This window comes from Malaclemys terrapin, chromosome 1 (assembly GCF_027887155.1).
Source record: "Malaclemys terrapin pileata isolate rMalTer1 chromosome 1, rMalTer1.hap1, whole genome shotgun sequence".
Lineage (NCBI taxonomy): Eukaryota > Metazoa > Chordata > Testudines > Emydidae > Malaclemys > Malaclemys terrapin.
The window spans coordinates 181,334,304-181,349,658 of NC_071505.1; the positions used below are offsets into that span (position 1 = coordinate 181,334,304).

Consider the following 15,355-nt stretch of genomic DNA (forward strand, 5'->3'; position numbering starts at 1 on the left):
CAGCAGCACCCCCAACACCCATGCTCCTGTGAGCAGCTTGTAGAAATCCAGCAGTCTCTCTTGCGGTCACTAGTACAGCTGACCATAGGAGAAGCCATACATATAAGGGCTACAGGCTGCAACTCTAACCAGTTTTGAGTATCTGCTCTCACAACATGCATCTTGAGAGCATATAGGCAGTTGAGCATATAAAAAGGTTTTATAGCAAGACTAATGGGGTGGCAGCATTAAAGTACATGGAGGGGAATATAAGAGTCACCCCAGGCTAGGAAGCAAGTCTCTTGCCCCCCAACACACACATACTGTAATGACTGCCTGTATATGGCTCCAATAAGGACATAGTGAAGAGGGAATCTCTCTTAGGCCCAGAGGAAATTAAGGAGCTTCAGAGGAGACCCTGTAGGTAAACTCAGAGCAGTTAAACTCAGAGAAGGTGTTTAGGTTCAAGTTTTTGAGTTACCGATAAAGCCACACCCTATGAAGGGGGTGATTCTGCAGCTAACTCGACGTCTGAAAGTTCTCATGGATCTGGCATAGGGACTCAGACTGTTTACAAAGATCACCCATTTGGTTTTGTAATTGATATGTCCATTGGGTGGCTCTCTGAAAATGAAAATCATACCCTTTTAGAGACATGGGCAGATTCACTGTTTATATGCCAATGCAGACTCCCGGGGGCAGAAACTCCAGCTGGGAAAGCTTGAGGCACGGCAAAGCAGTTGCAGCGTCAGTTGCACTTGGCTGTGAGGAACATTCTAGAGAAGACAGGTACATGTCCAAAAGTTGGTAATGCAGGACACACAGAGGGCAGAACCAGTGGGGGATATAGTAGTCCAGTGCATTCCCTCTGTAGCCTTTACTGTGGCATTGCTGTGGGTCCCCACTGTAAGTGAAATCTTCTACCCCACCTGCCCCCCAAAACAAAATTCTATAGAGTATGGTAACAAAACTTTTCTTGCAGAAAATCCCCTATGGGGCACAGAGGGCCTCCATGATGTAGGGATGTATAGCTTTGACCAACCTACAAGCCCTAGGGAAACTAGTCCATCATGTGCAAGAAATGGCTCTGCAGATTGAAAAAGTTCTAAAACTTCCTCTCTGCTATATTCTAATGTAGGTCACCTGAGTAAATCTGGCGACATGACAAACAGAAAAGCTGGCAACGTGTGAAAAATCCTGTTATACCCTTGCAGGGGTATAAACACCTCAGTTATACCCCAGCAAAGTGGTACAAAACACAGACATTTATACTTGACATTTCTCCCTCCCTTTGCACAGGCATATTTGCCAGGTGCAAGGCAGTGGATAATCAGGCCCCGCAGTGTTTGCGAAGTAAGTTCACTATAGCAGATCATTAGACTGACTGAAATGAGTATCTTCTTAATCACTGAATGCAGTATGTTCTTCATTGTGTTGGCTCCTTAATTACATTACACCAAATAACCTCAAAAAGTAACACATGCTATCAGTACCCTGCTAATATACAAATCGGAGCAAGGAATTATTTCCACATAATGTTCAAGTGTTTTGTCCTCTGTTTGTGTGATGCACAAAAACATATCCCTCTCATCCTCCATTCCCATTTATTGATGGTGCCACACTCTCCCTTCATGAAGACAAAAATCCATCAGCACAGTTAGTAAGAACATTAGAGCACATAGGAGGTGCCAGGAATCTGGAAGCTGGTAAGTGAGTATAAAAGGTCCTCTTTGTCATGCCTCACAGCTGCCAAGATAGGTACTGGTAGGAGAGTGGCTATGGAAATAGGATATAATTAATATGGCAGTGACTATATCTTAGGTAAGCATCTGAGTATGCCCAGTGTGAATCACATGGTTCCAGAAGCATGACCCAAACAGTTATGCAGTTGAAATTACTACACCTTCTCTCCTGACAAACCTGACTCCTGAGTATGGACTTTACTCCAATTTCTCTAAATGTTGCCTAAATCAATTTTTTTTAAAACAACCCCTAACCCATGGGGTTGGTAATCACAGACCAGCACCATATGTTGTTAGAAGGCAACATTTGCATAGAATTTCTTCCAGTGATCATATAAATGTGTGATTTGAAATGTCACCCTCAAGGTGTAACTACCGGTATGTACAACCACTGCAAGGCAACAAAGTTCTGAAAATCTCTCTCTCACTCACACCCTTCCCTCCACCAGATGCTCGGGGTGGGGGGGAAGACACCTTTAGTAATGAAAATAATCACCACAGAGTAAGGAATAAAAAACAAACTCAAGATCAAGAAACAATATGCAAATCTAAATAAACCATCCAAACAAAAACAAATCTCCTGATAGAGATGTCACTATTCTAGCTCAGTTCATTTCATTACAACTATAAACAGGGAGAAAAACTGCACACACAAAGAGAGAGAGATTGAGATTAAAAGAAATACATATTAAAAGCAAGCAACCAAACCTACATCAAAGAAGAAAATTGCCATGCATTGCAGAGAATCTGAAAACTTGTACAACTTAAAGAAAGTTGGGGGTGAAGGGAAAAGCAATTCTTCCATTTGGCATTCCATCACAGATGCCAATTTTACTTTTTTTAAAAAAAATAATGAAATGAGATGTTCCTAGTGGAACAGCATATTAAATATCCAAAGACCTCAATAAAAAGCCAACATATTAAAAAACTCCAAATATTTTGAAATATGTTTACTATCTCTTTAAATTGTTAATAAAAATGTACCACTTTTGTTATGTGTGTTTTATTTAAAGCTTGTGTGTGCCAGCCAGTTTTGTGGGTACTACTTTACTCTCAATAGCCCTATTTAGTTCAGTGAGACCACTCACAGAGGAAGTTGAGGTTTTCTAAAGTGTGGTGTGTGCTCTTGATAAAAAAAGGGAATTTTCCAGCTGTTATGGTTGATATATATATATTGGAAGCGTGACCCTAGTGTGTAACTGATGAAGTGATTTTTGCCTGAGTTTTCAGAGAGCCTAAAACAATAGCTATGAAACATGTGAACTGCCTCATTTATTTCAATGGGTGGTGAATCAATTGCCAATTATGATATATTAAAAGTCAACATTGTTAACCATTTCACTGTTCAAAGCAGGTAAAACAGAAGGGTAAGTATTTTGTGAAGATCACACATATACATTAGGAACATAAGTATTACCATATTGGTTAAGGACTGTGGTCTAATCAGTCCAGGAACCTGTCTCAAATGGAAATCTTCTCTTACCCCCTAATAATTAGAGACCAATGTAAGCCTTGATGGAGGAGGTTTTATTTTCTAGACATTGGAAAATTTAGGACAGAGTCCAGGAACTTAAACTCATAACTCTGCTAGACACTAAAAATCATGGACTGAACAGAGACATTGGATTCATGGCTTATTACAACAATCTGTAACCCACTAACCCCTGGTTCTTGTCCTATGTCTGCAGAGGCATTAATGGGCCACTCTACCTGGAATAGTCCCTTAGAATATGTGCTAACTAATGGTAAACAATTTGTTCCACCTTACCTTTATCTGTGATGCTCCACATACCTTTCTCAGACCTGACAAAGAGCTTGCTGTGGCTCCAATGCTGGTCTCTCTCACCAACAGAAGTTGATCCAATAAAAGATATTACCTCACCCACCCTTTCTAATATCCGGGGACTGACACAAATTCAACTACACTATGTAAAGGGAACATAGAACACACATGGGAAATAAAAAAGGGTAAGCACCTACAAGACGATAGGCAGTAAGTGATAGACTGGTGGCCACATAAATGTTTGCATTCAATATAATATTCTACATACTGCATGGTCTCCACCCAATCATGGAGAAAATGTCAGTGGAAAATGTGAAGAGAGATTTCTGCACAGTGATGTTGGAGGACAAGCCACCAAGTAGGAAATTATTTTCATATTCTTGGGCTGTCATAGTTTCAGCTGGATGGAATTTCTGGATGGAAATTCAAGTGAAAATGACTGAAATGCATCAGTTACACATTTCTGCATCCACATGACAGTAGGAAAGTATCTTGACAGACTGAAGGAAATAGAAATGTCTAAAATAATGACAACTGCCACAAACAAGTCTGTTGTGTATTTTTATGTTTGGAAATGTTGTGCCCAGTCCTACAACCATTAAATCATACTAGGCTCATGTGATAGTTCCATTTACTGGCCAAGTTAAGTGAGGTCTTCCGTAACTAAATGACATTTCTGTTTCTCCATTAGTCAAGCTGAAAGGAGGAAATGGGGGTGGCAGGGCCATTCTTAGGCATACACAGCTGCGTAGGGCACCCGGAAATTTGGGGCACCCTGGGTCTTAATGTCCATGATCCTATCTCTTCCTATCCCTGCTCTGACCCTTCCTGCAGGCTCCCACCACAGCTGGCTGCTGCAGTCTGGGGAGTCTTCCTTGGAGGGGGGAGGGGGGGCGGGGAGAAATCTAGTACTTAAAAGTGAAAAAGCCTTCCAGACCCATTAGCACAACATTGAAACTGTTAAAGAGCCATTCAAGTGGTAACAAAGCCATTTAAACAGGCATTTGTCAACCCCCAGGTATATACTGTCAGTTACTGAATTTACCAACAGAAACAGTTGTGCATTACTGTAATATTTACTCAGAACATGTTAGTCTACATGTTAACATCTTCCAACATAATAATACCCCTCATTTTAGCTCTGCCCATCCTCCTAAAACAGTTAAAAATGTTAACACCCTGAGTGACTTGTCCTCCAGACAGAAGGAAGGGGGGAAGAAGGGGGGAGATAGAATGTGTGCACAAAAAGCCCCAGGCATGGGGTAGAGAATGGGGACTCTGGTAGAGAAGGAAGGGAGAGAGCAGAGCACAAGCACTGACTTTTGTTTTGCCAGTGAGTTCTTTTGAAGAGGTGTGTGTGTTTGGGGGCAAAGGGACTCCGCCACTTTTTGGGGGGGGAACGCTATTTTCAGCATATTTATACACTTCTTTCATATTCTAGTTATTGAATGTGTGTCTATCATTGGTATCTTTACTATTTTAATAATGATTACATTGTTATGAACTACAGAAATACATTATCATGAATTACAATATATTAAAATCATTGCAATCACCAATGTCTTCACTAACGGTACAGTTTAAAGACATTACGTCTCACTGTAGCTTTTTGGATAACTGTCAGCAATCTTATTTACATCTAGTTCCCTGGTATGGTCTTGATGCATTAAGGTTAAGGACAGCTACATTATTCAGTTGTGTCTGTCCCATTGATGACTGGAGATAATTTTTAAGTCTTCTGAACCTGGAGAATGAGTTACTCCTGAGGGCATTCTTCACCAAAACATTAAAAAATTCTGCAAATATTTATTTGTCAAATAGATGTGGCGGCTCCAGCATGGCACTGAGGAGCATAAGCCACTGTGGGCACAGAGGTGGGAGATCACTGTGCAGCTCCCCCTCCCCTTTCTGGGACATGGACTTAGCAGTGAGGCTGCACCCAACCCTGACACAGTGCAAGGAGTGGACCTGCCCCAGAAATACCCCAGGGCCCAGCCCCTCTGTGCCAGGTGCACCAGGTGTGGGCAGGTAGTCTCAGCCATGCAGGATCCAAATGTGGAGGGTCTTAGTGTGGGGGGATACAGGTGTGGGTTGAGAGGGTTCTGTTGGGGGCAATCTGGGTGTGGGTGGCTCAGTGGGGAAATCTGGATGCACAGAGGCTTGTTGGGGGGTTCTGGGTGCAATGTTAATGGCGCAAAGTAGAAGCCACCAACTGGGTCTTCCCCAGTCTCCTCCCCCACCCCACAGTGATTTCCCTTTCTGTTGGCTGCCCTGGGCACCCAAAACATACTGCCAGGCAGTGATTTCCCTACACCCCCCCTGAATTTTCCCAACACCCCCCCCAGTTTTGTGAACTAGTTACATGCTAATTTTAGTGACTGTTTGGAAATTTGAATTGAAATTGAAACATTAATACACACTTTAAAAGCATATACAGTGTATGATAAAATACATGTATCTGAAAAAGTATAATAGATTTGAAAAGTATGAACAGACTCAACAGTTGAAAAAGTGAAGAACTCTCTCACCACATTAAAAAACTTTGCATACGTGGCTGATGAATGCACCGATGCAAATGGGCATCAAGTATTAAGTCATTGTGTATGTTATCTTGATGTCAGGGGTAGGCCAGTAGATGCATTTCTAGATGTTCAAGTTATAGAAGACACATTGGCTGCATCTGTGACAACCTACATCTTAGAAGAGTTAAATGCTTGTCAATTGGACCCCAAACAGATGGCTGCTTGTGCATTTGATGGAGCTGCAAACTTCTCTCGAAGACCTGGTAGAGTACAAGCTTTGCTCAGAGAAAAGTGTAACCCTAATCTCTCCTATACACACTGCAGAGGCCATCTACTCCAACTAGCACTAGTATGAGTTGCAGAATCTTCAAAAAACATTAAAAAAGCTATACATTTAATGTCTTCATTATATTCTTTTTTCAGCAAGAGTCCAAAAAGACTGAATATCTTGGAAAATATAGAAGATACACTGGGACTGAAGTTCATATTAGTCCAACCTGGAAAAACCCACTGGCTTTCTCATGAGCGATCCTTGGCTGTTGTCTTAAAATTACTCCAGCCGTTATTACTGGCTTTGGAAAGTATCTACCAAGACGGGATAGATCTAAGTAGTGAGACTGGTGGATTACTTTTGCTACTACGTTCAGAGAAGACTATTGCCATTCTCTCTCTTGTAAGTCTACTGTTGAAACCACTTGGGTCACTAAACAATGCCATCCAGGCATCTGCTACAACAGTAGTAGATCTTTGTCCAACAATAGAAGCTACATTTGGATCAATCAGAGATCTATCAATTGAAAAAGTACTGGAAGAAGCAAAGACTTCAGCCCAGAAGTTGACTAATGAAGGCATTTATATTGAATCCTTAAGTGAAGGAGTGTTTGTTAAGATAACTGAAAAAGTACACAGACTTGATTCTTTAAAATCTGCAACAGTGACTTCTAGATTTTACTCAACCTCTCCATAGGTTTTACAGATGACTGTCCTATAAAACACCAACAGTTGAGTGGAGTGAGACACTACCAGCACTGGGGCTGCCATGTGATTAGGACAGAATGGAGAATTTGACTATCATACGACGAATGAATTAAGATTTGACTTCAACTTCTTTTTTATCATCACTAATGGCTCAACCCGATCTTTGTGTTCTGTTTCCTGGGATGAAAGAAGTAGGAATTCATCTCTTGCTACTCCCAGTCACAACAGCTACAGTTGAGCGTTCTTTTTCATCATTGAATAGAATTTTGTGTTCTGTAAGAAATCACCTTCTGTCTGATCATGTGAATGAACTAATGAGCATATCAACTGAAAGAATGGAAATACCGGACACATGAGAAGCCACCAAAGATGAACACTTTGCATTCAAGAAGTTAATTAACAGAGTTGTGCAAAATTATAACAAGAAACCAAGAAGGATGTAGACGTAGTGCTTCATAGAAGGTTTGAATAGCCAACTTTAATTTGTGTGATGATTTTAAAACGTGAGTTAAATCTAATAAATGCTCATGAAACATTTTCCAGCTTTTACTATGGTGCCATACAGCCCACTTTCACCCTCACAGTCTCACTCCTCATCGGTCCTGACACCCCCCAATTTCAATTCCTGGGGAAGCCACTGCTGCCGGGTAGGGTCACATGACCACTCTTGTGGCTTCCCTTTGCTTCCCCAGCAGAAAGTATTTTTTCTTCAGGGACGCAAAGAAATATGCATGGGACATAAACTCTGTGCATGTGTAGTGGCAGAGAATTCCTCCAGAAGTAATGAGTAAGGCTACATTTTAGTCATGGAAAAAGAAGAACAGGAGTACTTGTGGCACCTTAGAGACTAACAAATTTATTAGAGCATAAGCTTTCGTGGACTACAGCCCACTTCTTTGGATGCATATAGAATGGAACATATATTGAGGAGATATATATACACACATACAGAGAGCATAAACAGGTGGGAGTTGTCTTACCAACTCTGAGAGGCCAATTAATTAAGAGAAAAAAAACTTCTGAAGTGATAATCAAGCTAGCCCAGTACAGACAGTTTGATAAGAAGTGTGAGAATACTTACAAGGGGAGATAGATTCAATGTTTGTAATGGCTCAGCCATTCCCAGTCCAAGCTCTAAGATATAACCGCATTTGCTCCAATCCCTCGGATAGAGACAAGCTCCTACAAGATCTCTATCAAGCATTCTTAAAACTACAATACCCACCTGCTGAAGTGAAAAAACAGATTGACAGAGCCAGACGAGTACCCAGAAGTCACCTCCTACAAGACAGGCCCAACAAAGAAAATAACAGAACACCACTAGCTGTCACCTTCAGCCCCCAACTAAAACCTCTCCAGCGCATCATCAGAGATCTACAACCTATCCTGAAAGATGATCCTTTACTCTCACAGATCTTGGGAGACAGACCTGTCCTCGCTTACAGACAACCCCCCAACCTAAAGCAAATACTCACCAGCAACCACACATCACTGAACAAAACCACTAACCCAGGAACCTATCCTTGTAACAAACCCCGATGCCAACTCTGTCCACATATCTATTCAAGTGACATCATCATAGGACCTAATCACATCAGCCATACCATCAGGGGCTTGTTTACCTGCACATCTACCAATGTGATATATGCCATCATGTGCCAGCAATGCCCCTCTGCCATGTACATTGGCCAAACCGGACAGTCTCTACGCAAAAGATTAATGGACACAAATCTGACATCAGGAATCAAAATACTCAAAAATCAGTGGGAGAACACTTTAACCTGTCTGGTCATTCAGTGACAGACCTGCGGGTGGCTATATTACAACAGAAAAACTTCAAAAACAGACTCCAACGAGAGACTGCAGAGCTAGAATTGATATGCAAACTAGACACAATCAACTCCGCTTTGAATAAGGACTGGGAATGGCTGAGCCATTACAAACATTGAATCTATCTCCCCTTGTAAGTATTCTCACACTTCTTATCAAACTGTCTGTACTGGGCTAGCTTGATTATCACTTCAAAAGTTTTTTTTCTCTTAATTAATTGGCCTCTCAGAGTTGGTAAGACAACTCCCACCTGTTTTATGCTCTCTGTATGTGTGTATATATATCTCCTCAATATATGTTCCATTCTATATGCATCCGAAGAAGTGGGCTGTAGTCCACGAAAGCTTATGCTCTAATAAATTTGTTAGTCTCTAAGGTGCCACAAGTACTCCTGTTCTTCTTTTTGCAGATACAGACTAACACGGCTGCTACTCTGAAACCTGTCATTTTAGTCATGGGTATTTTTTGTAAGAGTCATGGACAGGTCATGGGCAGTAAACAAAAAATTATGGCCCGTGACCTGTCCATAACTTTTACAATATACCCCGACTAAAACTTGGCGGGGGAGAGGGACACAGCCCTGGGGGTGCCATGGGTACTGGGGGTGCGGAAGCCCGGGGAGGTGCTGAGATGTCGTTTGTGAGGGATGGCATGGCAGGGCTGGGGCAGGGTCCCTACTGGCTCCTAGGACGTGGCGACCTCCAGCTCCTCACTCTACCTACTGCCTCCACTCTGCCCCAAGTCCCAGTTCTGCAGCTCCCATTGGCTGGGAACCAAGGCCAATGGGAGCTGCGGGGGCGGCACCTGCAGGTGGAGGCGGCACATGGAGTTAGGAGCGGAGGGAGGGGAGCCTCTGTCGCCCTTCTAGGGAGGCCCCCCCAGGTAAGCATCTCCCCACAACCCAATCCCCAGCCCTAAGCCCCCCCCCCCCCCCAAACTCCTGCTGGGGGGGGTAGGAGGGCCTGAGACTGCCCCAGCAGCAGCCAGTGCGACTGGCCCAGGGGCTGCCTGAGCTGCTCCCGGGCCAGTCGCACGGGCTGCTACAGAAGTCACAGAATCCGTGACTTCTGTGAGAAAACACAGAGCCTTAGTATAATGAGTGTTCCACAGTTCAGGATTCTACAGGCACAGTGAGAAGGATTCTTATAAATTTGCAGTACTCTGGAACACTGCAAATGACTCCAAGTTCTCTTTCTTGATGGATAACAACGAATTTAGACCCCATCATTTTGTATGTATAGTTGAGATTGTATTTTGCTATGTGCATTATTTTGCATTAAACATTGAATTTCATCTCACACTTTGTTTTCAAGTCACCCAGTTTTAGGAGATCCCTTTGTCACATTGTGCAGTCAGCTTTGAACTTAACTATCTTAAACAATTTTGTATAATCTGTAAATTTTGACACCTCACTCTTTACCCCTTTTTCAAAAACATTTATGAATGTTGCACTGCACTGGTCCCAGTATGGGCCCCTAAGGGACACTACTATTTACTTATCTCCATTCTGAAAATGGACCAGTTATTCCTACCTTTGTTTCCTATCTTTCACCTGGAGTGCCTGGCAATACTTTCAGGATCATCTAACCATCCTTAATTTAATTTAATGACAAGACTTCTGCTATCTTAATCACCCTGCCTCTGTTTATAAACAAACTCCCTGCCCCAAAGGCAGAAGCTGTTAGCCGCACAGAACTTATCACATTCCACACTCAAGCTCTGTCTGGGACTAGGCCAACTTGGGATGGGGCCAGGAATCACTATGGCTCATGGGTGCTGAGCACCCCTATTTTTTTTCTGTGAGTCCTTGAGCCCTAGAGCACCCATGGAGTTGGCGCCTATGGAGCAGAGCCATTGGAATGAGGGAAGAATGGTATGGGGAACAAAGAACTCACATGATGGAGAAGGAAAGAATGGTAGAGATGAGAGGAAGTGAGGAATGAGAGGGAGCAACCCCTGGAAGTGGGGCATATGGGGGACCATGGAATGTGGTGGAAGGGGGAGCCTGGGTGGGCTGATGGGGCACACAGAGCCCTGCAATTGGGGAGAAATAGGGCATCCCAGAAGGTGGGGGGGATTGCAGGGAGATTTTGCATCCCCTGAAATAGGGGGAAATGGGAGGGTGGCATGCAGGGAGAGTGTTTGGAAGGGCAGATGGAATGGAGGAATGCAAGGAGCTCCTGACTGATTCAATTCACTCAATCTGCAGCAGCAGCAGCAACAAAAGCGTGACCATCTTTCAACTGGACAGTCACGTGAGTTAGGACTAATCACATGAGAAAGGGTTGCAGTATCCAGCTATAGTTTGTAAAAATGAAAATAGTGAAACATACGGAATAACAATGTGTGCAATAACTAATTTTTTTTGAGAGAGGGAGCTGTAACAGTATGGGCAGTGTACTGAAAAAAGAGAGCATTGGATGGACAAAAAGGATCATTCCATGAATATATGTATTCTTATCTCAATACCAGACATGTTATTTCCCATTCACAGTATGAGTCATTTGCACTCTATATACTGGAAACATGGCCAGTTGACTGCTCGCAGAAAAGAAAAAATGTTGGCTACCAATGACTGTTTATTACCTACAACAAAAATGCAGTAACAAAAATTTATTTGTTCACTGTTTAGAAGTTTGTATAAGCACACATTGGCTAATTATTATTTACATAGCATTAATGATGGCTCTTTACTGACAAATAAAGTCCCTGCCCAATAGTAATACACTAAAGTAAACATTATAACAAATGTGTTTCAGTGTGGATCGACAAAAACAACAACGTTTAAACATGAAACAATTGTACTTAGAACCAAATTCCATCATGGTATGTGGGGGGGAGCTACCATGGAAGCTGGCTTCAGGCTTCTGAGCACATTACTTCGGCGCAGATCCCCAGCATAGTTTTATCCAATGGTGCTATACCTGTTTACACCAGCTACTACTCTAGCTCTTTATTCCTTAAATTCTGCATCTAGATTTAAAAAAAAACAAAAACAAAAAACGTATTAAACCAAAGCCTACTTTGAGCTACAGAGCTCTGTTAATGTGACACTCATCCCTTTTGCAGGTGCTATAGAAATAATAAATAGTTATAACAGGTTCTATAAGCCTCTCTGAAGAAAGGATGACTAGTTATTCTATTTACGAAATCAGAATTCCTTGCTTCCCACTGCACTACTACATAACTATTAAGAAGGTTAAACCACTGTCAAAATGTTAGTGACATTAAAAAAATAAAAAGCCTCTTGAGACAGCAAGACCTATTTATAAAAATTCCATATGGTTGCTTGTGCTACATAACTGCACCCTAGTGGCTAGGTTTTGGCAGATTAGCTGAGTTACAGGGTAATCGCTTAGTGAGTCTGAAAGCAAAGTGAGGCTTGCACAGATTACTGTAAACAATGAAATACAGTATGCTTTCCTCTAGGTGTCCACTGTATGTATAACTCCATTAGCATTTACTCAGGTCAAGTATCTGATTAAGAATTACAATGAGATAATTTGCTTATTGCAAATATTGCTTGTTTTGTCTGACATCATTTAAATGTAAAATACAGTACTCTGTTTTACTGCACTGATTTGATTGTTCATGTTTATTGAAAAACTAAAAAGCAACTATTATGACGTAACCCACTCGTCAGTGTGTATTACCTTACTGGCACAGAGATTGATCCAAAGAGGATGGCAGTCTGTTACAGCTCTCACCTTGTAAGCTTAATTCTAACTCAAACTGTACTAACTTCTGCTCTTATTTCTGCAATTCAAAGTGTCAGTCAAGGTGGTGGCCATCACATAAGAAAGTGAATTACCAACTAGTATTCAAAGTGAAAAAAGAGTTTCTTACTTCAATAGCATGGTCCAAATCAAATTCCCTCAGATTAGTATTAAAACCATATTTGACATGATACATTTTCCCATACAAATATACCTTCAGTTTGAATAATTTCTTTTTGTTCTTTAATCTAAAAGAATGCATAAAAGTCTCCGTGAGAGAGAGAGAGAGAGAGAGAGAGAGAGAGAGAGAGAGAGAAAACACACATCTGTTTTCTGGCAGTCTGTATTGGCGTTCAACTAACAAAATGGCTGCTGAATTTTACTCACAGAAAGAGTGCAAGAAGTCTAGATTTGCAGCACAGCAAACACAAAAGAAATCCAGGTTCACAACTACATACTTGACTCTCCCTGCATTGTAAATGCAGGATGAAACTGTTAATGCCTAATTTTATCAGCAATTTTAGATCCCTTGCCCGCCCCCTCCCCATACCATGCACACACCCGTTGTTTGATTGTTTGCTTTATGGCATTGCTGTGTTTATTAACAGCCATTTGAAAGAGTGAGACCAACATTTTCAGAGGGGAGTCCCTAAAGTTAGGCATCTAAACCCATCATTAGGCATAAATAGATTACCTTAATTCCAGAGGTGCTGAGCTGTGTGTGCTCTGCGCCTCTGGAAATTAAGCCACCTATTTAGTGATTAAATATGGATTTTGGTTTCTAAATGTAGTTATGTTAATAAAATTAAACCTGAAATCATTACCAATTAGGGCACAAATCCCTCTGAGAGCCAGACAGTTTCAAATTTGTGAAGAATCACTCAATTGACAATAAAATATGTCAGTGTTTTATAAAACACTTAGATTTCATCAGAATGATTATGGTCATTTGTACTGCAGAAGGGCACAGATCTTGGCTACAAACCCACGTAACCTATTTATTCCCAAAAGCAGTAAGGCTGCTCAAACTCTTAGATGTGAAGTTCTAACACAGAAAGCTGAATGCAGGTGAAGATTTTGAGTAAATGGGTCTATCCACCCCAGTCACTTCTCCATCTAATTAATCAGACTGAAATAGCCTGGATTCCCTTCTGTGCCAGCCTCCAACTGGCAGCTGAATGCAGATAACCAGCTGGTAGAGTTTGTAAGTATGTGATTCTTTTCTATTAGAAAAGTCATTTGTAAAAATGTCTCTTTAAGAGGCTCAAGACATAGAGGTCAGAATTAAAAGCAACAAATTTCCCCTCCCTCATTTTAGTACTGTTAAATTCCAATCCAATGATCCAATCACAAAATCTTCTGCCACATCTGCATCTGGCAGAGCTACACTAATTTACACCAGAAAAGGATGTGACAGAAATTTTTGTGATTGGACCTTAACAGTACTGAGGCAGGGGACGGGAAAACTGCTGTCTTAATTCTGACTTCTACTCTTAGTTCTGGACCTTTCTGAAGATAGTACTAAGAGAGGAAAGCAGGAAGGGGAAGCTACATCTTTAATTCTGATCTGTACTCTTGTTAGTGAAACAGCTGAAATCAAGGTAGTTACTCTGAGGATCTGGCACCCCAGTACTATAATCTCCAATATCAAAACCTCGTTTTAATTAGAATCCCAGTGGGGTAAGCATCCAGCAAAATAGTTTTCAAAAAATGGCAAACAGAAAACCTTTAAAAAGAACAGGAGTACTTGTGGAACCTTAGAGACTAACAAATTTATTAGAGCATAAGCTTTCGTGGGCTACAACCCACTTCTTTGGATGCATATAGAATGGAACATATATTGAGGAGATATATATACACACATACAGAGATCATGAACAGGTGGGAGTTGTCTTACCAACTCTGAAAGGCCAATTAAGTAGGAGAAAAAAAACTTTTGAAGTGATAATCAAGATAGCTCAGTACAGACAGTCTGAAAAAATTTTTTTTCTCCTACTTAATTGGCCTCTGGAACCTAATGATCTCATGGAATCCTCCAGAGACAAGACTATGCCATCTGTGTGGTGGCCATGCTCCTACATGCTGCCATTTGACTCCCACCCGGTGCTCCCTCAGTAACTAGCCAATGGAGACTGAAACAGGACGGGGAGCACTCACTGCACAGGCCAAGCAGGGAACTCTTGCTCTACTTTTGGCAGAGAGGGGGAGCTAAGTTTTCTCCCATCTTTGTCATCAGTTCCCTATCAGTATGGCTCTGGAGCTATATTGGTAAGTAGAGCTGGGCTGACAAATGGGTGGGGGTGGGAAGAATAGACGGTGAAAAGGCAACACCTCAAGATATTTTGAAGTTCTTCTCAATCTACGCATTTCAAAAATGAATTATTTTTTTATTCATTTAAAAACTTACATAAATTTTATCAAACATTTTAGATTTTGAACATTTTTGCTAATCCAGTTCTCCCCACACGCTTGCCCCTAGATTCCACACATCCTTCTTTTGCTAGTGAAAAAAATAACTACAAATAACTATGTAAAGGGATCACTTCAGTCACCGTTGAAATGCAGACTCCACTAGGAAGAGCTGTAACTCAGCATCTGTTCACAGAAACAGAAGGTAGCAATTTAGAGGAAGTGAAAAAACACTTTATCCAGCTGAACTGGCACAGGGTATTTAGGGAGACAAAAATGGAGTAACCAATTATCCCTAATTGAATTTGGCCAAGCTACCAAGGGTTAACTAACATCTATACTCTTAGGAGAGAGCCATGAGAGCTTAAATGACTATGTGAGGCATATTTTCCATTT

General features: G+C 41.5%; 1 long non-coding RNA gene across 1 annotated transcript in view; it reads right to left on the minus strand.

Moving 5' to 3' along the window:
* Positions 1 to 11,474: 11,474 nt before the first annotated feature.
* Positions 11,475 to 15,355, minus strand: part of LOC128847762 (uncharacterized) — a 43,379-nt gene continuing 39,498 nt past the window's right edge. Inside the window, exon 6 of the long non-coding RNA XR_008446948.1 lies at positions 11,475 to 11,807. This is a non-coding gene — a long non-coding RNA (uncharacterized LOC128847762). The remainder of the gene's footprint in view (positions 11,808 to 15,355) is intronic.